The sequence below is a fragment of the Pseudophryne corroboree genome, chromosome 4, assembly GCF_028390025.1.
Source record: "Pseudophryne corroboree isolate aPseCor3 chromosome 4, aPseCor3.hap2, whole genome shotgun sequence".
Lineage (NCBI taxonomy): Eukaryota > Metazoa > Chordata > Amphibia > Anura > Myobatrachidae > Pseudophryne > Pseudophryne corroboree.
In genome coordinates this window covers 660499514-660524236 of record NC_086447.1, presented here as the reverse complement: position 1 = coordinate 660524236, position 24723 = coordinate 660499514, and the positions used below count along the sequence as shown (strand labels likewise).

The following is a 24723-nucleotide window of genomic DNA, read 5'->3' as shown; positions in this document are numbered from 1 at the left end:
GGGCACTGACTACGTCCAGCAACTTGGAATGCTCCAAGTCCCGAGTAGCCGCAGGCACCACAATAGGTTGGTTCAAATGAAAAGCTGATACCACCTTAGGAAGAAATTGGGGACAAGTCCTCAATTCCGCCCTATCCATATGGAAAATCAGATAAGGGCTTTTACATGACAAAGCCGCCAATTCTGACACACGCCTGGCCGAAGCCAAGGCCAACAGCATGACCACTTTCCACGTGAGATATTTTAGTTCCACGGTTTTAAGTGGTTCAAACCAATGTGACTTTAGGAAATCCAACACCACGTTGAGATCCCAAGGTGCCACTGGAGGCACAAAAGGGGGCTGAATATGCAGCACTCCCTTAACAAATGTCTGAACTTCAGGTAGTGAAGCCAGTTCTTTCTGGAAGAAAATCGATAGAGCCGAAATCTGGACCTTAATGGAACCCAATTTTAGGCCCATAGTCACCCCTAACTGTAGGAAGTGCAGAAAACGGCCCAGCTGAAATTCCTCCGTTGGGGCCTTTCTGGCCTCACACCACGCAACATATTTTCGCCATATGCGGTGATAATGGTTTGCGGTCACTTCTTTCCTAGCTTTAATCAGCGTAGGGATGACTTCCTCCGGAATGCCCTTTTCCTTCAGGATCCGGCGTTCAACCGCCATGCCGTCAAACGCAGCCGCGGTAAGTCTTGGAAAAGACAGGGCCCCTGCTGCAGCAGGTCCTGTCTGAGCGGCAGAGGCCATGAGTCCTCTGAAATCATTTCTTGAAGTTCTGGGTACCAAGCTCTTCTTGGCCAATCCGGAACAATGAGTATAGTTCTTACTCCTCTTCTTATTATCCTCAGTACCTTGGGTATGAGAGGAAGAGGAGGGAACACATAAACCGACTGGTACACCCACGGTGTCACTAGAGCGTCCACAGCTATTGCCTGAGGGTCTCTCGACCTGGCGCAATATCTTTCTAGCATTTTGTTGAGGCGGGACGCCATCATGTCCACCTGTGGCCGTTCCCAACGGTTTACAATCAGCTGAAAGACTTCTGGATGAAGTCCCCACTCTCCCGGGTGGAGGTCGTGCTTGCTGAGGAAGTCTGCTTCCCAGTTGTCCACTCCCGGAATGAACACTGCTGACAGTGCTAACACGTGATTTTCCGCCCATCGGAGAATCCTTGTGGCTTCTGCCATCGCCATCCTGCTTCTTGTGCCGCCCTGTCGGTTTACATGGGCGATCACCGTGATGTTGTCTGACTGGATCAGTACCGGCTGGTTTTGAAGCAGGGGTCTTGCCTGACTTAGGGCATTGTAAATGGCCCTTAGTTCCAGAATATTTATGTGTAGGGAAATCTCCTGGCTTGACCATTATCCTTGGAAGTTTCTTCCCTGTGTGACTGCCACCCAGCCTCGAAGGCTGGCATCCGTGGTCACCAGGACCCAGTCCTGTATGCCGAATCTGCCGCCCTCTAGAAGATGAGCACTCTGCAGCCACCACAGCAGAGACACCCTGGTCCTTGGAGACAGGGTTATCAGCCGATGCATCTGAAGATGCGATCCGGACCACTTGTCCAACAGATCCCACTGAAAGATTCTTGCATGGAACCTGCCGAATGGAATTGCTTCGTAGGAAGCTACCATTTTTCCCAGGACTCGCGTGCAGTGATGCACCGACACCTGTTTTGGTTTCAGGAGATCTCTGACTAGAGATGACAACTCCTTGGCTTTCTCCTCCGGGAGAAACACCTTTTTCTGGTCTGTGTCCAGAACCATCCCCAGGAACAGTAGACGTGTCGTAGGAACCAGCTGTGACTTTGGAATATTCAGAATCCTACCGTGCTGGTGTAGCACCTCCCGAGATAGTGCTACCCGACCAACAACTGCTCCCTGGACCTCGCCTTTATAAGGAGATCGTCCAAGTACGGGATAATTAAAACTCCCTTTTTTCGAAGGACTATCATCATTTCGGCCATTACCTTTGTAAATATCCTCGGTGCCGTGGACAGACCAAACGGCAACGTCTGGAATTGGTAATGACAGTCCTGTACCACAATCTGAGGTACTCCTGGTGAGGAGGGTAAATGGGGACATGCAGGTAAGCATCCTTGATGTCCAGTGAGACCATGTAATCCCCTTCCTCCAGGCTTGAAATAACCGCCCTGAGCGATTACATCTTGAACTTGAACCTTTGTATATAGGTGTTCAAGGATTTCAAATTTAAAATGGGTCTCACCGAACCGTCCGGTTTCGGTACCACAAACATTGTGGAATAGTAACTCCTTCCTTGTTGAAGGAGGGGTACCTTGACTATCACCTGCTGAGAGTACAGCTTGTGAATTGCCTCTAGCACTGCCTCCCTGTCTGAGGGAGTTGTTGGCAAGGCAGATTTGAGGAAACAGCGAGGGGGAGACGTCTCGAATTCCAGCTTGTACCCCTGAGATACCACTTGTAGAATCCAGGGATCCACCCGTGAGCGAGCCCACTGATCGCTGAAGTTCTTGAGAGGGGCCCCCACCGCACCTGGCTCCGCCTGTGGAGCCCCAGCGTCATGCGGTGGACTTAGAGGAAGCGGGGGAGGACTTTTGTTCCTGGGAACTGACTGTATGCTGCAGCTTTTTCCCTCTACCTCTGCCTCTGGGCAGAAAGGACGTGCCTCTAACCCGCTTGCCTTTCTGGAGCCGAAAGGACTGCACCGGATAATACGGTGCTTTCTTTGGCTGTGAGGGAACATGGGGTAAAAATGTTGACTTTCCAGCTGTTGCTGTGGAAACTAGGTCAGAGAGACCATCCCCAAACAACTCCTCACCCTTGTAAGGCAAAACTTCCATGTGCCTTTTAGAATCTGCATCTCCTGTCCACTGCCGAGTCCATAAACCCCTCCTGGCAGAAATGGACATTGCACTTATTTTAGATGCCAGCCGGCAAATATCCCTCTGTGCATCTCTCATGTATAAGACTGCGTCTTTAATATGCTCTACGGTTAGCAATATAGTGCCCCTGTCTAAGGTATCAATATTTTCTGACAGGGAATCTGACCACCCAGCTGCAGCACTGCACATCCATGCTGAAGCAATAGCTGGTCTCAGTATAATACCTGAGTGTGTATAAAAAGACTTCAGGAAAGCCTCCTGCTTCCGATCAGCAGGTTCCTTTAGGGCGGCCGTGTCCGGAGACGGTAGTGCCACCTTCTTTGACAGGCGTGTGAGCGCTTTATCCACCCTAGGGGATGTCTCCTAACGTGACCTATCCTCTGGCGGGAAAGGGTACGCCATTAGTAACTTTTTAGAAATGACCAGTTTCTTATCGGGGGAAACCCACGCTTCTTCACACACTTCATTTAATTCATCAGAAGGGGAAAAAACCACTGGTAGTTTTTTCTCCCCAAACATAATACCCTTTTTTGTGGTACCAGGGGTAATATCAGAAATGTGCAACACATTTTTCATTGCCGTAATCATGTAACAGGTGGCTCTATTGGAATGTACACTAGTCTCATCATCGTCGACACTGGAGTCAGTATCCGTGTCGACATCTGTGTCTGCCATCTGAGGTAGCGGGCGTTTTAGAGCCCCTGATGGCTTTTGAGACGCCTGGGCAGGCACGAGCTGAGAAGCCGGCTGTCCCACATCTGCTATGTCGTCAAATCTTTTATGTAAAGAATTGACACTGTCACGTAATTCCTTCCACATGTCCATCCATTCAGGTGTCGACCCCGCAGGGGGTGACATCACATTTATCGGCACCTGCTCCGCCTCCACATAAGCCTCCTCATCAAACATGTCGACACAGCCGTACCGACACACCGCACACACACAGGGAATGCTCTGACTGAGGACAGGACCCCACAAAGCCCTTTGGGGAGACAGAGAGAGAGTATGCCAGCACACACCAGAGCGCTATATAAAACAGGGATACACACTACACAGTGAATTTTCCCCTATAGCTGCTTATATAACACAGATTGCGCCTAAATTTAGTGCCCCCCCTCTCTTTTTTACCCTATGTAGTCTGGAACTGCAGGGGAGAGCCTGGGGAGCGATCCTTCCAGCGGAGCTGTGAGGGAAAATGGCGCCAGTGTGCTGAGGGAGATAGCCCCGCCCCTTTTTCGGCGGACTTCTCCCGCTTTTTTTATACAGTTATGGCAGGGGATATAAAAACATATATAGTTTTGAAGACTATATTATGTGTTAATTTGCCAAGTAAGGTACTCATATTGCAGCCCAGGGCGCCCCCCCCAGCGCCCTGCACCCATCAGTGACCGGAGTGTGAGGTGTGCATGGGGAGCAATGGCGCACAGCTGTAGTGCTGTGCGCTACCTTAATGAAGACCGAAGTCTTCTGCCGCCGATTTCCAGGAACGTCTTCTTGCTTCTGGCTCTGCTAGGGGGACGGCGGCTCGGCTCCGGTACCGGACGACAGAGGCTGGGCCTGTGTTCGATCCCTCTGGAGCTAATGGTGTCCAGTAGCCTAGAAGCCCAAGCTAGCTGCAAGCAGGTAGGTTCGCTTCTCTCCCCTAGGTCCCTCGTAGCAGTGAGTCTGTTGCCAGCAGATCTCACTGAAAATAAAAAACCTAAATATTACTTTCTTTCTAAGAGCTCAGGAGAGCCCCTAGTGTGCATCCAGCTCGGCCGGGCACAAAATTCTAACTGAGGTCTGGAGGAGGGTCATAGAGGGAGGAGCCAGTGCACACCAGGTAGTCCTAAAGCTTTCTTTAGTTGTGCCCAGTCTCCTGCGGAGCCGCTATTCCCCATGGTCCTTACGGAGTCCCCAGCATCCACTTAGGACGTTAGAGAAAATAGGATACTATTCATTCAATACTGCAAGCTTGGATGGCACAAAAGTTACAGGACTAGTAAGGCAAAGCAGGACACATCCGCAAACAAGCTAATTTTATGAGCCTGGCCCCATAATCTAGGACCCTGGATATCGGAAAACCACCTAATGTTTTTCACCAGGGGCTCAATGGCTAGCGCCAAAACCAAGGAAGAAAGAGCACAACCCTATCAGGCACCATAAGAGATTGAAAAGGCAGAGGAGAGAAGACAATTTGCAAATAATCTAGCGGAGGGAGCGGAATAGCACAAAGTCCTAACACGTACTCCAAAGCAGTTCAAAACAGCAGATAAATGTCCTCAGTGCAATCTATCGAATGCCTTTAATGCATCTAAAGAGAGCAGCAACAAAGGAACAACAATGCAGCAAAGACCTCAACAATATTAAAAACCTGTCAGATTTTATCTGAGGATTGTCTACCAAGAATAAATCCAGGTGATATAGGTGGACCAAATGGGGTATTAAAGGGTTTTTATCCTGGTTGCAATTAATTTGGAATAAATCGTTATAGTATTTAAGAGAGCGATCGGTTTATAAATTGTAGATGGTGGATGAGGTCAATTAAAAAATCTGTAATAGGAGTGGTGGGCAGCAGTTTCATAAAGATATCAGTAACAAAGTCTTTAAGGCCCATAGTGTAACTGTTTCTGTAACATCCCATCTCTTGATATTATTACGTAGTTATCGATATTCAAGGTCCCCCATCTTTATATATTTTTATTTTTTTGTGCAAGTAAAGTCTATTCAGATTTTAAATCACAAACATGAAAATTATAAAAAGGAATGACCATAGATATTCAATACACAGAAGCAAAGACTAAGTGCAATGGCTCAAATAGGTTACGGTAGATATAAACGTAAGAGGCCAAAAGCAAAATGGTAAAATATCCAAGGCAGTGGTTAAGAGGCACCGAGAGAGTGATGAAGCCATAGCGTATGTTTTAACATTACAAATGATCCAAACCAGACATAGAACTCATAATATAAAAAGAATAAAGACGACAAAAGAAAAGAGAGAAAGTACAGATGAAAACAAGCAGTGATGAGAGTATATTGGGGAGGGGTTTCCAACAGGATCCAGTCACCAAAGTACAGGTGCCATCATGTAATAGAGGAACCGGAGCCTGTGATGCACCAATAAGAGATTTATACCTATCAGATTCATAGAATTCCAACCAAATAGACCATAGTAATAAATAATTCCTGAACTTGTCAGCAGAGGAAAGGATAATATCGTCCATGGACCTATACAATTCTATCCTCTGAAACCAATTGGTAAGAGTCGGAGGCTAAGTGGAATTCCATCACACAGGAATCACTGCCTTAGCTGCACTGTTGAGATACTTCAAAAGTGATTTCTTATATACACACAGCGGCAGGCCATATAAATTCAAGAGCCAAAACTCTGGTTCATCTGGAATGTCTGAGACCAGGATCTCCCATGTGACCGTCCCAAAAGGCCTTCAAAACCAGACAAGACCACCAGATGTGAAGGGGAGTGCCCAAAGACATACAACATCTCCAACAACTGGCACACACACACCTTGGTACATTTTTGACAGAACGGCTGGACATCGATACCATATAGAAATGATCTTAAGATGCGTTTCAACAGTTAGTGTCACGATCCTAGGCACGGCGAATACCCAGATACGCCAATCTGCGAATCCCTGCCACGTGACACCGCTACTGGATAACTGAGCGTGTGTGTTAATTTCGACACAATCACTGTCACCAGCCAAAGTACAAACGTTTAGGGTATGACCCAAGGCAAACTTATGGCTTTTGCCTGCACCTCTTTCAGAGAGTTGGGTTGGATACACAACAGAAACCAGATCTAAAATTAGATTATTTAATTATAGTAAAACACTTCAAAGCTTATGTTTCAGAAAAAAGAAAGTTACAAGAATATAATGCTAAAAGTCAAAGTCACAGCAGAAAAGATAATTTAAAGAAAATAAAAATAGTTAGATAAACCCACCGATCCTAGCACATGGAGCATGGGATGATGGCACGAAGTGAAGCCTCTTCAGATATTGGAACATTACAGAGCCAGAATGTTCTCCTGACTAGCTTCTTTGATAGTGGACACTTTGCAGCTTCTGTTTCTCCTATTTAAAACTCAGGCTGCCCCTTCAACCCCCTCCCCCTGGAGAGTTAATTTTAACCTTTTTCAGATCAGAGTTCATTGTGTAAAATCAACTGTAACATGGGGTCTCTTGGTCATATACACAGGGGCTGGCTAAATTACTCTTCCCCTTCCTTTTGAAGCTGTGCAATCAGCTTTATCAATCATACTAAGACACTGTTATAGCTGGCTGAAGGAAGTTTTTTAATCACCTTCCCTAGCCAGCATGTCTTTCTGGTGTCTCTGGTGACCCCATGGGGTCAGGAAACAACCTGTTGGGAGATACACAAGCCAGTTGAGAAAACACATTTTAGGCCTGACCTGTGTTTACTTTAAAATCTTAGTTCTGATTCTGGGGTAAGTAAACTAGCACTTGTCAGGAGGAATTTCACACCTACATAGCCAGTGTGTCTCTGAGTTCTGTGGCTATAATGAAATACCAGCAGATCAATCAAGCTTCTACCATTTAACATGCAAAGACAGTTATCACATACTGGTACATTGATACATCAATTGGAATAATACAAATTTCAATCATGCTCATTTCGATATAACCCAGATGTGTTGGCATCACATCCACTGATATGTCACTCGGATATCCTGGTGTCATCTATATTGATAACACTACTTGAAATAGCCTGGATCATGACACCAACCCCTTTAAGATCAGCATGGGAGCAGTGAGTGGCACATCAGGCCGAAGTCTGCTATGACCTTTTCACACAGGGTTTATACATAACCACACACAGGGCATTTGCAGACATTGATCAATACAATATTATTTGCAGTTATGCACGTTCTGCGTCAGAATGGCGTCCAATCATGACAGTTAGTATATTGGTGGAGCTACAACCAGGATTTATAAATAATACAGGAACATCTGGTATCAATAATATCCATTCCAAGGTCTCTCCCCCAACGTTTTGTAATTTTGTCAATGCAGAGAAGCGTTGTTCAATTTAAAAGTTAAATACAATGGATAAAATGTGGGTAGGATAAGATAGAGTCATATCCAATTGCTCAAAAGGTGTAAAGCGCAATGGGATTTGCTGCACTATAAAATAAACTTAATAAATAAATAATAAATCATGGGTCCCTTCAGAAAGAATGTCTCTTGATTGGAGGAAATGTTTCACATGGCGTAACCGCCAGATCTCATTGTGGGGCAAAATCCACTTAGCTTGAATGTCATGTAAGGATAATATCCTGGCGTGTCCCAACAATTGACCGATCTGTGATATGACTGCCTGTGACCAAAATTTAAATACCTGCTTTGAAGAAGCTCCAGGGGGAAGGCTGGATTATCAAATAATGGGGGCAGAGGGGAGCGAGGATACAATTCAGACCTCTAAATCATCACCATATAGCTAATGTAGGACCTAGAGTTGGATGAGAAATATTAGGCAAAAAGAAAGCCAAGGCAAGTTGGCTAAGGAAGATGCTATGAAAGAGCCGTCAATAAACACCCACTGCTTAGCAACACTTTGCCTAGACCAATCCAATATTCTACTAAGCATGACTACATCATGTAAGTACAAAAGAAAGGAAGCTGAAAACCACCCAGATGCTGCTGCTGAAATAAGACATGTTCAAACAGAGTAGTACTGCCACCTCACACAAAGTTTTTGACTATGCAATGTAGATTCGTAAACCAGCCATGAGGGATCAGCACTGATAGAGTTTGTAGGAGATTCAGCACCCGAGGTAAAATATTCATTTTTATTACATTAATCTTACCAATCCACGAAATGCCCCCATGTGACCATGAAGTTCATGACAGATTTTTGTAAGAAGAGGAGCAAAATTATGGGAGTGCACTTTAGAGAAATCGCTGGGGAAGAAGTACGCCTAAGTATTTTAGGTGGGAAGATTGCCACATGAAAGCCAAAGCCCTCTGCAGGGCCCTAAGATCAGGAGGAACGGTAAGGGTCAGCGCCACCAATTTAGATTAATTTTGAAGGATTGTTCTCTGAAGATGTGGAATTACTTCACCAAATTGGGGAGGGATAACGTGGGGTTTGCAATAATTCCTAGAAGATCATCGGCAAAAAGGGCTAGTTTATGTACCAAGTTTCCTATCTGTATACCAGAAATTATAATAAAGCTTCCATAGATAACACAAACATAAATGGAGATTGTGGGCAGACCTCTCTAGTTCCATCAGAAATCTGAACTGGATTGGAAAAGCCACCATTAACCTTAATCCTGGCAGAGGGTCCCCTATACAGTGCTAAAATCCTAACAGAGAGATTGGTTTTAACCTGACGTGTTCTGACAGCCCTTGCATGAAAGCACAATTAATGCGGTCGAACGCTTTCTCGGCATCAGTCAATAAAAGCATTGAGGCTGCAGGTGATTGGGTTGCTAGATGGATCAGATTAATTATTTTGGTAGTGTTGTCTCGGGCCTCCTGACCTAGGACAAAACCCACCTGATCAGTATGGACCAGAGAAGGCTGAAGTAGCTTTAATCTGTTTGCAATAAGATTTGCATAGAGTTTCAAGTCCACACTGAGCATGGAAATAGGCCTATAGCTAGGGCAATGAGAAGAATTCTTCCCCTCTTTACGAATAATGGTGATGTGGGCTTACAGAGATTGTGTGGAGAAGTGATCCATGTCCGAAATGCATTAAAAGCATGAATCATCAGAAGAATTAAGATGTCACAAAACATTTTGTAATAAGAAATTGTAAATCCATCTTGGTCAGGACTCTTCCCATATGGAGAGGTCTTAATCACCTCCTACAGTTCTTCCAGAGAGAAAGGTATTTGCAAGGCAAAAGCTTCATCCTCTGACAAGGTGGGGAAATTAATAATGGATAAGTAAGCTGCAATAGTCTCAGCCTTGTCCCCTGTGGCCGACTGTGAGGAACACTCTGCCAAGTTATAAAGCCCTGAGTAATACGAGCGGAACGCTTCTGCTATCTCAGAGGTCAGCCTACAATCCCAGCCTGTATCGTCCACTATAGTTTGTATACAGTGTGCATAGAAGCTCGCTGGGCCCTTAGAGCTCTGGCCAGCATCTTACTTGATTTGTTTTCCCGCTGAAAAAAGTGACTTCTACATTTGCGATAGTCCACTTACTTTTATCCGGCATGAGCTTGTTCAAGGACCTTCTAGCTTCAGTAAGTTCAGTAAGGACATCTGCAGACAGGGAGGATTTATGGATTGTCTCTAACCCCTGAATTTTTCGTAAGAGAATCAACTTCTGCACCTCCTTCTGTTGTTTCATGTAAGAACCAAGCTGAATCAGCTTACCCCTAATCACACATTTATGTGCTTCCCATACCAGAATTTTGGATAATTCGGGTATATCATTGACGGAAATATGGCCATCAATACAAGCCTTCAGCTGGTTACTACAGTAAGAAACTTGAAGGTGAAGCTTTTTGAGTCTCCATGAACAAATGTCAGATGGGGACAATTCTCTGAACAGTAAGTGAAATGTGGGCATGGTCAGACAATGTAATGTGAAGCATATGAAGATATTTATGTTCTATAAACAGGTAGTCTATCCTTGAGTATGGGGGTGGCACAAAACTGTATAATCACGAACAGTGGGGTGCCGTAAACACCACGTATAAACCAACTGATGTTCATGGAATATGTGCCTAACTTTGCGATGCTGTTTATCAGGGTGGTTCGATGATTTAAAGGAAGAATCAAATAGCAGGTGCAACAACCAATTAAGATCTTCTCCCACAACAAAAACTCCTGTTTTCAAAGCCCGCACCTATTCAAGCAACCTTTCTAGGAGGGCAGGCTGGTGCAAGTTCAGGGCATAGATATTGACAAATGTAAAAAGCTAGTCATAAACCAGTTAATTAGTAATACTCTACCATAAATAAGGATATGTGAATTAATGTTAGTGAGAGGGAGGCGATGGGAAAAGAGAATCACCACACCCAAAGTGTTACCCAATCTATTGTTTCTGACATATACGTGGGGATAGTTACGAGTTTGAAGTATTGGAGTCAAACCCTCCCTGAAATGAGCCTCCTGAAGAAAGCCCACATCCGTTCTGTCAGCATGGAGCTCTCTAAGAAGTCAGGACCTCTTTTCTGGGACTTTCAAGCCCTTGTAGTTCAATGAGACTATTTTAAGTTTAGGAGTCATCCCGAGAGGAAGCTCTAAAAAATAACCAACATCAATAAGTAGGGACAGAAAACCACTACTGGAAAAATCTATCTCAAAGGATCTAGACCCAGATGGAGGGAGAGGAGAACATGGGACAGAGGGACAGGGATACAAGAGAAAAAAAAAGTGACACCATAGAGAAAAAAAGAGAAAAAGAGAAGAGGAAAAGAGACGAGAAAAACAACAGACAGTCTGCAAAAAAAAAACACATTGGCAGCAATTAACAAAAGACAAATAAAAGTCATACGGCTCCTAATAAGCATGGAACGCAAATATCCTCCCATGATTAGGATAAAATAACAGGTGGTATAGGGGCACTAGTGGATCAGTGCTAATGACAATAACATGCAGTACATAGCAAAAATAACATCCAAGAGAAAATAGTAAGAGCATCAGTAAACGTAAGAAGCAGAATATCTACAGGTATAACATTAATCAAAGCATTATCAGTCTAATGGCATTAGAAATATTCAGCAAAGTAATAATCCGTAGGAAATATTTAATAACTCAAGAAAAAGTAATGCTAGAATCTACAAAAAGATTGAAGACAACTTCACGTAAAATTAGCAACTCACACCAAGCAGTACAATAACCGTTTGTAAATGGCAATGAGGGAGAAATAATCTGATACTTCCTCACTGTTGGCTAATGACAAAAACCCGACCAGAAGGTATGGTCCACCCAATGGTCAATATAACCAACATGCAAAATAAGAATTTTAAATCATATTACCAAAGTTAGGTATCATCAGACAGACATCCCGCTTTTGATGGCACTGACATATTGAGCTCAGCATCCATTGGAAGGCTCCAGTATGCAGAGCTTCATGCTGGCACGGAGGAACAAAAGAGGTATCGGCCATTCCAAAAGTATGGGAGCTGGTACGTCCAGGTCAGAGCAGAAAGTGACCAGATCAGATGGATCCCGGAAGACAGCAGACCTGCTATTCTATGTGGACTGAAGGCCAAAGGGAAACAACCATTTATATTTCCTGTCTTTGGAACGTAGTGTTTCAGTTAAAGGCAGTAGTGGGCGATGCAATTGGAGAGAGCGCCAGGATAAATCCCGAAGAATCTGAACATGATGGCCATTGTAATCCACCCCCTCTGTGTGTCTTAGCTTCCGCAGGATCTCTTCCTTCTGGGTATAAGAGTGTAGCATGCGGATAACATCACGTGGTTGGTCAGTGGAAGCTCCACATGGCCTCAATGCTCTGTGTGCCCTACCGAAGGTAATGAATGCATTAGGGTCATTGCCCAATATTTCATTAAAGATCTTGGTTAGCACGTCAATTAGACCTTGTATAGGAATATCTTCTGGTATACCCCGAACCCTGAGATTGTTTCGAATGCCTCTTTTGTCAAAGTCATCCATTCTTTGTTGTAGGAAAAAGGCTTTAGCGTGAGCAAGCACCGAACCCCGCAAGCCCTGTATCTCCTCTAGCATGGTATCCTTGCTGTCCTCCAGAGTCACCACTCTAGCCGACAGTTGGGAGGTCAGCCTGAAGAACAGCTACTTCCTTACGGACCGTCTCCTGGACCTGAATATTACCGGGGGAATTAGGAAAAACTAGCGAGGGAGGCTGTGACGGGGCATCTATAGTCACTGATGACATTGCTGCGGACCTCAGAAATTGACATAGGTCCGAGTTAAGAGAAGATCCGAGGTCCCTAACTTTAATACACAACGTCACCACCTCTGCTTGAAGTTTCTCATATAGGACAATGAAATCATTATGGGACCCTAAGACTTCCTCCATTTTGGTCTTCAGATGGTCGGTATGGTCTCCCAAATTGTCGACCGTCTGATGGCAATACTGCAGGGCCGTATGGAACTTTGAGGCGATATCCTCCTTGAATGATGCCAATAATTGCTTCATAGAGCCTACAGTTAGAAGCATGTCGTCCCCTAACTGGGAGTCATATAGTGCAAAAAGAAGCTGATTTGATTCCGCACTGGTTGTAAATAATTTAGGAATAAATAGTATAAACCAACATTTGTAAGGTAAAAGGGCACAAATACCTACATTCCCACTGTTGGTGGTGCACCTAGAAGTCAGTAATCGCTTACTGCATACAAAGTTCAAAGAGAAAAGAAAGAAGACTCCATTTTTGGCTCACTTGTTTAGTCATATAGTGCAGTTGGAGTGGCAGGCACAGAGGTCTTAGGTGCCAAACCCTGGCTTTTGTTAACAGTCCCACCAGATGAAGATGCTGCTGCATGCATGGATGATTAACGTTGTTTAATGAAGTTGACGGGTTGCACAGCACTGAATGGCCTGTGGATTTTAGGGGCCATCAGAAAGATGAAGGGTCATTAAAGAGAGGTTGCTAGAATCTCAATATCCATTTGTGAGAGACACGAATCTACGGTACATAAGTGGCATCAAAACAAGCCAGAATAGTGGGGGAAGTCACATACTATTAAGCTCTCTCCATAAGTCAGAAGTCACATGTTATGAAACAGTGGCCATGTGAGAAGCATATCTGGCTATGTCGAAATAGCAAACCTGAAGACAAAAAACACCAGGTGCAGAGGAGTAGAAAATTTGTCACCCACTAAGATCCTTGATGAGCAATACCAATGCCCTTTCTATAGATTCCTCAGCGCAGGTGAACTCCCAGGGGATCAGGGGTAAGGAGCAGGAGAAACAGAGCCCTTTGGGTGTTATGTTCTATGTGCCCGGAACCATGGTGTGCAGAAAGCAATTCCAGGGACATGCAAAAAACACACAAATTTACTATACATGCTATTAACTTTTAACATTCTGCCAAATGTAAATGTGAATTTTGATGCCCAAGTAAATGACTCAAACAGTAGTGTTCTTGCACCATTCACAATGTCTGAATTCATGTCTATTTTTAATAAGGTAGACACTTTGGTCATAAAGTGAAGCCGCACGCAAAGTTTAGATCTGGACTTGTCAGTCCAAAATTCTTTTTTTCACTGATCCCAGTGTCCAATACCGGTTGTTCTTTGGCCCATCAAAGGCATTTTACTTTATTTACAGACCTCAACAATGGTTTTCTGAAAGCTACGCAACCATTTTAGACCTACATTATGCAGACATATTTTAATTGTATCAAAAGTCATCGGTTTTGTTCACACATTATGATAATGTTTTTATCTTCCCTTTTTGATGTACACCTGGGTTGTCCAGAACGTTTTTTAGTCAAGCTTGGAATTTTTAATTTTTTAGCCTTCTTCAGAAATTTCATTTTGAAAAACTTATGGTTATTATTATTGATTTTAACTGTAAAAAAGGAAATTAAAATAAAAATTTAAAATATTAAATTAATAAAAATACAGTATGTTTTATATAAAAAATATTATTGAATAAAATTAATCAAATTACATACCAGATTTATTAATAACCGTCTCTAAATTACGTACTTTAACATATCAAAATCTTGGGACTGTGATGATATATGCTTGTGTTTACAAATAATATGGTAAATTAGGTATAGTTCATAAGGGAGCAATTAAAGTTGATATTCATTAAGATAGAGCAATATAAGTAAACATATAAGTTTGGCCAAATACTTTTGCACGCTATTGTATATATTATTTTGTTAGTATTAATATACTGTTTTTAAACTAAAGTTATTTTTATGGCAAGGAAATATTAATACTTTTTCCATGGTTAGTATAACTGTTAAGCATTCTTTGTCTGATTACAGGCTATGCAGGGAAGTTGCTGGCAAGAGCCTAATAAATTACATCTCTGAGGAAATTGTATGACATGAAGAAGTACATCAGGTTTGCTGCTGATTTGCAGCCTTGTCAAACCTGCTGATTTAATATAATACAATTTGGGAAAGTTTGAATTATTACACCGAAATACTGACATCACAGTTTACAGAGACTAAATAAAGAACTTTACTGTACTAGGAGTCTGTGATTCCACAGATGGAGTCAGTGTGACAATTCCTGGATCATTTGGGAGAACACAGGATTATCATTGCAAAAATACTTTTGGAAATGTTCAAATTCCAATTTCATCTGTACAGTATTTGCTACTTTGTATAGAGCTCTGACAGAATATGTATGGGTATCACTTGAACATCCATATCTTAATTTATACTGTGACTGTGGTATATAATTTCATTATCTATTGATGGCACTACTATCTCCTCTAGCCCCCAAGTGCGATGTCTTTGAGTAATTCTTGACTCCTCCATCTCCTTCAAACCACACATTCAGCACCTCTCACAAACCTTTTCCAGGATCACACCCTTTCTCACCCAGGATGCTAAGACCCTTATCCACTCACTGGACTACTGTAATCTCCTCCTGACTGGCATCTCTAACACATATCTCTCTCAACTCCAATCTATACTTAATGCTGCTGCCTGGCTCATATTCCTCACCAAACGCACTACAACCACCTTTCCTCTCTTACGAGCCCTTCACTGGCTCCCCTTTCCCTTCAGAATCCATTTCAAGCTTCTCACACTCACAAAGCCCTCATCCATTCCGCTCCCAATTACATCTCTGACCTTATCTCCCTTTACACTTCTGCCCGTCCTCTTCACTCTGCTAATGCATGCTATATCTCCTGCCTACTGTTTACCTCCTCCCACTCCTACCTCCAATTTTGCACGTGCTGCTCGCTTTCTCTGGAATTCTCTACCTCTCCCCCTCAGACTCTCCACCTCTCTACAAAACTTCAAAAGGGCTCTCAAGGTGTTAAAGGTACTGATATGCCAACATTAACGCAAGAAACAAAAGACTTTTTAGATTCTCCATTATTGGCAGATCAAATAGAATCTGCTATTAAATCCTTTCCATGTGGCAAGGCATCGGGCTTAGATGGTATACCCCTGGAGTTGTATAAAAAACAGACTTTTATGTACCCAGACTCATGACGCTGTTTAATACTCTGTTTGAGAATGGTTCCTTACCGCAATCTATGCCGGAGGCATTTATTGTGGTATTGTTGAAGCCAGATTAAGATCCTAAGCGGGTCAATTCATATCAGCCCATTTTCCTTATACCTGTGGATATTAAGATATTGGATAAAGTCCTGGCAATCAGGCTGAATTTGGTTATTTCACAACTGATACTTGGAGATCAGACTGGCTTTATGCCAGGTAAATCTACATCGATTAATTTGAGACGCTTATTTATGCACCTCCAGGTTGCTCGTGGAGTCATTTACACCTCTATCTATAATTTCATTAGATACCGCTAAGGCGTTTGATTCGGCAGAGTGGGTGTTACTGTGGGAGACCATGGAGTGCTTTGGGATCAGCCTAGGGTATATAAGATGGGTTATGCTATTATATTCAGCTCCTGTTGCGAGGGTGTCAGTCAACAGATATATATCTTCCTCCTTCCTGCTGGCCAGAGGCACTAGGCAAGAGTGTCCTCTCTCGCCTACTTTGTTTGCCCTTGGCTTGTCTTATAAGGGCTAACTCCACGATAAAGGGGATTACTATAGGCTCCAGAACCGATACGATCGCCTTATACGCTGACAATATCATCCTATTTGTATCACAATATAATGTGACTATGCCGTATGTTCTAGATATCATTATTAACTTCGGTGAATAGTCTGGACTAATTATAAACTGGGACAAATCATGTATACTTCCTTATAAAGGTCCATGCCTTGTGCGTCCTCTTGTTTCACTGCCACTGCGATGGGCAGATTGCTTTAAATATTTAGGCATCTGGGTTTCTAATGAGACGACGCGCTATGTGTTATGATACCAGTACGTCTGACCAGAGGTGATCTTATGATGGAGGTCAGAGTACTGGAATGGAATGCTGGTTACGGGAGCAGGAAAGCCTAGTAACCCCTGGCGCCCTAACTCCGTTGTCTCGCCCGTGTTATCAGAAATCCCCTGCGAGACTATGGTTGCTTGAGCCCATGGCAGCCGCGTTTGAAGGGCGGATTATGTCTGCCCAACTCCGATGCCCCCTCAGGTCTTAATGGGAGACAAAGGGAAATCCGAGACAGGGTGATAACAAGGGGCCCTCTGACTAAGCAACCAGGCCAGGGGCTACAAGCTAACTAACTTAAACCAGAAGTATGTGATGACAAACCGCCAGGGAAAAGGACAACCAAAAATCCACGAATCCGTTACTCCTATCCAGCACCGCTGGATACCAGAGTGGATTTGTGGGAGCGGAATCCTCCGCAAAAGCTCCGAAACACAATGTAACCAAATAATAAATAGTAAGCGGTCAAGCCGCAACACACGGCTACGCCGCGACTCACGAACACCACAAGATGTTAAAGGTGCTCGGTCAGGACTCCAGGAAAAGATGACAACTTCCGAGTATTGGACCACTGAGGACAGGAACGACCGGATAGACAGGACTGGAAAACTCTCTGCAACAGACACAGCAAACAGGAAGCTATTACCGGCGTCTGTGAGAAGTCCAGAGAGTGCTTTTAACTGGGAGCTCTCCAATCAGGAGCCAGACAGGGTAATTAACAATCATGCCGTGCAGCTGCATGCTGCACGGCCAGGATACCAATGAGGTGATTAATCTAGACCCAGCAACGGGGAACGCGGTCCGACAGTGGTGTCCCCGTTGCTAGGGTCTGAGCGGCTCCGTGCGCCCGGCGTCTAGCGTTGCTAGGGAGCCGGCGGCTGTCCGCATGCGACGTCCCTAGTTCCTAGGCGCCGGGCCGCACTGACGGGCGGACCCTCGGCGCCTAACAGTACCCCCCCCTTGAGGAGGGGTCAAGGAACCCCTAAAGCCAGGTTTCTGAGGAAATTCTCGAAAAAATGCCTTTTTGAGCCTCGGGGCATGGAGATCCTCATCCAGGACCCAAGACCTTTCTTCTGGACCATAACCTCTCCAATGTACTAAAAAATAAAGCCGACCCCGGGACAACTTGGAATCGAGAACCTTCTCCACCAAGAACTCCTGCTGACCCTGTACATCTATTGGTGATTTCCCCTGAGAGATCTTCCGAGGAAATCTACTGGAAGAAACGTATGGTTTCAACAGGGAGCAATGGAAAGTATTTCCGATCCGGAGAGTTCTTGGTAAACGTAACCGGAAGGCAACTGGATTGATATTTTTTATAATATGAAATGGTCCAATAAATTTAGGGCCCAATCTGGCTGAGGTTTGTCGAAGTCTAATGTTGCGAGTCGACAACCACACCCTATCTCCAACTTTAAAAGTGCACGGCCGCCGGAGCCTGTCAGAAATTTTTTTCTCCCGAAATGCCGCTTTTCTGAGAGCAAGGTGCACTTTTCTCCAAATGAGTCTGAGATGAGCGGTCAAGGTCAGTGAGGAGACAGAGGAATGTTGAAAAAAGGAATTAGCTCTGGGGTGAAAACCAAAAACTGTAAAAAATGGAGACACATTGGTGGAGGAATGACAGGCATTGTTGTAAGCAAACTCCGCCAACGGAAGAAACTCGGACCAGTCATTTTGGAGTTTGGCCGAGTACAAACGCAAATATTGTTTTAATGATTGATTAACTCGCTCAGTCTGCCCGTTGGATTGGGGATGGTAGCCAGACGTTAAAGACAATTTCATCTTTAAAGAGGCACAAAAAGACTTCCAAAATTGTGCAATGAATTGTGGACCCCGATCAGAAACAATATCAGTGGGTAACCCATGGAGTCTGAAAACATGGCGGAGGAACAAAACTGCCAATCCCTGGGCAGATGGCAATCGGGGAAGAGCAATGAAATGGGCCATCTTGCTAAAACGGTCAACTACCACCCATATGACTCGGCATCCGGCTGACAGAGGGAGGTCCACCACAAAATCCATGGAAATATGAGACCATGGCCTGAGAGGAACATTCAAGGGCATAAGTTGACCGATAGGCAAGGAACGGGGAACTTTATGCTGTGCACAGACCTGACACGAAAAAACAAACTCCTTAATGTCTTTGGAAAAACCAGGCCACCATACTGAGCGGGAGACTAATTCCAAAGTCTTAGCGATCCCCGGATGCCCGGCAACTTTGCTATCATGAAACTCCGTCAAAACGGTTGCTCTCAAAAACTCAGGGACATAAAGACGACCAGCAGGAGTATTTCCAGGAGCTTGATGTTGAAGCTGCTTTAACTGGGTAAATAAATCTTGTGTGAGGCCTGCCCGAATGACTGAAGACGGAAGAATGGGAGTAACAGGACTGTTATCATGAACTGGAAGAAAACTGCGTGACAGGGCATCCGCCTTGGCATTCTTGGAACCTGGCCTGAAGGTGATAATAAACTTGAAACGAGTAAAAAAATAAGATTTTACTTACCGATAAATCTATTTCTCATAGTCCGTAGTGGATGCTGGGGACTCCGTCAGGACCATGGGGAATAGCGGCTCCGCAGGAGACAGGGCACAAAAGCAAGCTTTTAGGATCACATGGTGTGTACTGGCTCCTCCCCCTATGACCCTCCTCCAAGCCTCAGTTAGGTACTGTGCCCGGACGAGCGTACACAATAAGGAAGGATCTTGAATCCCGGGTAAGACTCATACCAGCCACACCAATCACACCGTACAACTTGTGATTTGAACCCAGTTAACAGTATGATAACAATGAAGAAGCCTCTAAAAAAGATGGCTCACAACAATAATAACCCGATTTTTTTGTAACAATAACTATGTACAAGTAATGCAGACAATCCGCACTTGGGATGGGCGCCCAGCATCCACTACGGACTATGAGAAATAGATTTATCGGTAAGTAAAATCTTATTTTCTCTAACGTCCTAGTGGATGCTGGGGACTCCGTCAGGACCATGGGGATTATACCAAAGCTCCCAAACGGGCGGGAGAGTGCGGATGACTCTGCAGCACCGAATGAGAGAACTCCAGGTCCTCCTCAGCCAGGGTATCAAATTTGTAGAATTTAGCAAACGTGTTTGCCCCTGACCAAGTAGCTGCTCGGCAAAGTTGTAAAGCCGAGACCCCTCGGGCAGCCGCCCAAGATGAGCCCCCTTCCTTGTGGAATGGGCATTTACATATTTTGGCTGTGGCAGGCCTGCCACAGAATGTGCAAGCTGAATTGTACTACAAATCCAACGAGCAATAGTCTGCTTAGAAGCAGGAGCACCCAGCTCTTTGGGTGCCTACAATATAAACAGCAAGTCAGACTTCTGACTCCAGCCGTCCTGGAATTATATATATATATATATATATATATTTTCAGGGCCCTGACAACGTCTAGCAACTTGGAGTCCTCCAAGTCCCTAGTAGCCGCAGGCACCACAATAGGTTGTTTCAGGTGAAACGCTGACACCACCTTAGGAAGAAACTGGGGACGAGTCCGCAGTTCTGCCCTGTCCGAATGGAAAATCAAATATGGGCTTTTGTAAGACAAAGCCGCCAATTTTGACAATCGCCTGGCCGAGGCCAGGGCCAACAGCATGGTCACTTTCCATGTGAGATATTTCAAATCCACAGATTTGAGTGGTTCAAACCAATATGATTTGAGGAATCCCAACACTACGTTGAGATCCCACGGTGCCACTGGAGGCACACAAGGGCTGTATATGCAATACTCCCTTGACAAACGTCTGGACTACAGGAACTGAAGCCAATTCTTTTTGGAAGAAAATCTATAGGGCCGAAACTTGAACCTTAATGGACCCCAATTTGAGGCTCATAGACACTCCTGTTTGCAGGAAGTGCAGAAATCGACCTAGTTGAATTTTTTTTTCGTGGGGCCTTCCTGGCCTCACCCACGCAACATATTTTTACCACATGTGGTGATAACGTTGTGCGGTCACCTCCTTCCTGGCTTTGACCAGGGTAGGTATGACCTCTTCCGGAATGCCTTTTCCCTTAGGATCCGGCGTTCAAACCGCCATGCCGTCAAACGCAGTCGCGGTAAGTCTTGGAACAGACAAGGTCCCTGCTGGAGCAGGTCCTTTCTTAAAGGCCGATGCCACGGTTCCTCTTGGAACAGACATGGTACTTGCTGAAAGCAAATCCCTTCTTAGCTCCCGAGGCCATTAGTCCTCTGTGAGCATCTCTTGAAGTTCCGGTTACCAAGTCCCTCTTGGCCAATCCGGAGCCACGAGTATAGTTCTTACTCCTCTATGTCTTTTAATTCTCAATACCTTGGTTATGAGAAGCAGAGGAGGGAACACATACACCGACTGTTACACCCACGGTGTTACCAGGACGTCCACAGCTATCGCCTGAAGGTCTCGTGACCTGGCGCAATACCTGTCCCATTTTTTGTTCGGGCGGGACGCCATCATGTCCACCTTTGGTCTTTCCCAACGGTTCCCAATCATGCGGAAAACTTCCCGATGAAGTTCCCACTCTCCCGGGTGGAGGTCGTGCCTGCTGAGGAAGTCTGCTTCCCAGTCGTCCACTCCCGGAATGAACACTGCTGACAGTGCTATCACATGATTTTCCGCCTAGCGAAAAATCCTTGCAGTTTTGCCACTGCCCTCCTGCTTCTTGTGCCGCCCTTTCTGTTTACGTGGGCGACTGCCGTGATGTTATCCCACTGGATCAATACCGGCTGACCTTGAAGCAGAGGTCTTGCTAAGCTTAGAGCATTATAAATTTGCTCTTAGCTCCAGTATATTTATGTGGAGAGAATTCTCCAGACTTGATCACACTCCTTGTGTGACTGCTCCCCAGCCTCTCAGGCTGGCCTCCGTGGTCACGAGCATCCAATCCTGAATGCCGAATCTGCGGCCCTCTAGAAGATGAGCACTCTGTAATCACCACAGGAGAGACACCCTTGTCCTTGGATATAGGGTTATCCGCTGATGCATCTGAAGATGCGATCCGGACCATTTGTCCAGCAGATCCCACTGAAGAGTTCTTGCGTGAAATCTGCCGAATGGAAGCGCTTCGTAATAAGCCACCATTTTTTACCAGGACTCTTGTGCAATGATGCACTGACACTTTTCCTGGTTTTAGGAGGATCCCGATTAGCTCGGATAACTCCCTGGCTTTCTCCTCTGGGAGAAACACCTTTTCCTGGACTGTGTCCAAAATCATCCCTAGGACCAGCAGACGTGTCGTCGGAACAACTGCGGTTTTGGAATATTTAGAATCCACCCGTGCTGTCGTAGAACTACTTGAGATAGTGCTACTCCGACCTCCAACTGTTCTCTGGACCTTGTTCTTATCAGGAGGTCGTCCATTTTCTTTGAAGACGAATCCTCCTTTCGGTCATTACCTTGGTAAGGACCCCGGGGTGCCTTGGACAATCCAACGGCATCGTCTTGAAACTGATAGTGACAGTTCTGTACCACGAACTTGAGGTACCCTTGGTGAGGAAAGGCAAATTTTGGGACATGGAGGTAAGCATCCCTGATGTCCCGGGACACCATATAGTCCCCTTGTTCTTTGCTATCACTGCTCTGAGTGACTCTATCTGGATTTGAACCCTTGTAAGTGTTCAAATTTTTCAGATTTAGAATAGGTCTCACCTAGCCTTCAGTACCACCATATAGTGTGGAGTAATACCCCTTTCCTTGTTGTCGGAGGGGTAATTTTATTATCACCTGCTGGGAATACAGCTTGTGAATTGTTTTCAATACTGCCTCCCTGTCGGAGGGAGACATTGGTACAGCAGACTACAGGAACCTGCGAGGGGGGAAACCTCTCGACATTCCAATCTGTACCCCTTGGATACTACTTGTAGGATCCAGGGGTCCTGTACGGTCCCAGCGTCATGCTGAGAACTTGGTAGAAGCGGTGGAGGGCTTCTGTTCCTGGGAATGGGCTGCCTGCTGCAGTCTTCTTCCCTTTCCTCTATCCCTGGGCAGATATGACTCTTATAGGGACGAAAGGACTGAGGCTGAAAAGACGGTGTCTTTTTCTGCAGAGATGTGACTTAGGGTAAAAAACGGTGGATTTTCCAGCAGTTGCCCTGGCCACCAGGTCCCATGGACCGACCCCAAATAACTCCTCCCCTTTATACGGCAATACATCTTTGTGCCGTTTGGAATCTGCATCACCTGACCACTGTCGTGTCCATAAACATCTTCTTGCAGATATGGACATCGCATTTACTCTTGATGCCAGAGTGCAAATATCCCTCTGCGCATCTCGCATATATAGAAATGCATCCTTTAAATGCATAAAATACTGTCCCTGTCAAAGGTATCAATATTTTTAGTCAGGGAATCCGACCAAGCCACCTCAGCTCTGCACATCCAGGCTGAGGCGATCGCTGGTCGCAGTATAACACCAGCATGTGTGTGTATACTTTTTAGGATATTTTTCAGCCTCCTATCAGCTGGCTCCTTAAGTACGGCCCTATCCGTAGATGGTACCGCCACTTGTTCTGATAAGCGTGTGAGCGCCTTATCCACCCTGAGGGGTGTTTCCCACCGCGCCTTAACTTCTGGCGGGAAAGGGTATACCGCCAATAATTTTCTATCGGGGGAAACCCACGCATCATCACACACTTCATTTAATTTATCTGATTCAGGAAAAACTACAGGTAGTTTTTTCACCTCACACATAATACCCTTTTTTGTGGTACTTGGAGTATCAGAAATATGTAACACCTCCTTCATTGCCCTTAACGTGTGGCCCTAAAAGAAAATACGTTTGTTTCTTCACCGTCGACACTGAAATCAGTGTCCGTGTCTGGGTCTGTGTCGACCGACTGAGGTAAATGGGCATTTTACAGCCCCTGACGGTGTTTGAGACGCCTGGACAGATACTAATTTGTTCGCCGGCCCTCTCATGTCGTCAACCGGCTTGCAGCGTGTTGACATTGTCACGTAATTTCCATAAATAAGCCATCCATTCCGGTGTCGACTCCCTAGAGAGTGACATCACCATTACAGGCAATTTGCTCCGCCTCCTCACCAATATTTTCCTCATACATGTCGACACACACGTACCGACATACAGCACACACATAGGGAATGCTCTGATAGAGGACAGGACCCACTAGCCCTTTGGGGAGACAGAGGGAGAGTTTGCCAGCACACACCAAAAGCGCTATAAATGTATATAAACAACCCTAGAAGGTGTTGTTTACTATATATGCGCTCTTAATATATAAATATCGCCAATTTATGCCCCCCTTCTCTTTGTTACCCTGTTTCTGTAGTGCAGTGCAGGGGAGAGTCCTGGGAGCCTTCCTCACCAGCGGAGCTGAGCAGGAAAATGGCGCTGAGTGCTGAGGAGAATAAGCTCCGCCCCTTTTCCGGCGGGTTTCTTCTCCCGGTTTTTAATAAACTGGCCTGGGTTAAAATACATACATATAGCCTTAATGGCTATATGTGATGTATTTATTTTGCCACTAAAGGTAATTATATTGCTGCCCAGGGCGCCCCCAGCAGCGCCCTGCACCCTCCGTGACTGAGTCAGTGAGCCGTGTGACAACAATGGCGCACAGCTGCAGTGCTGTGCGCTACCTTCATGAAGACTGTGGAGTCTTCTGCCGCCTGTTTTCCGGACCTCCGTTCTGCCGTCTCTTCAGCGTCTGTAAGGGGGATCGGCGGCGCGGCTCCGGGACGAACCCCAGGCTGACCTGTGTTCCGACTCCCTCTGGAGCTAAGTGTCCAGTAGCCTAAGACTCCAATCCATCCTGCACGCAGGTGAGTTGGAAATCTCTCCCCTAAGTCCCTCGATGCAGTGATCCTGTTGCCAGCAGGAATCACTGAGATTGAAACCTAAAAAAAAACTTTTCTAAACAGCTCTTTAGGAGAGCCACCTAGATTGCAC

At 45.2% G+C, this 24723-nt stretch overlaps 1 protein-coding gene across 3 annotated transcripts in view; it reads right to left on the bottom strand.

Annotated features, from left to right (window-relative positions):
• SMYD3 (SET and MYND domain containing 3) overlaps window positions 1-24723 on the bottom strand; it is a 1661405-nt gene that overhangs the window by 1163537 nt on the left and 473145 nt on the right. The gene's annotated exons all lie outside the window — the stretch shown is intronic.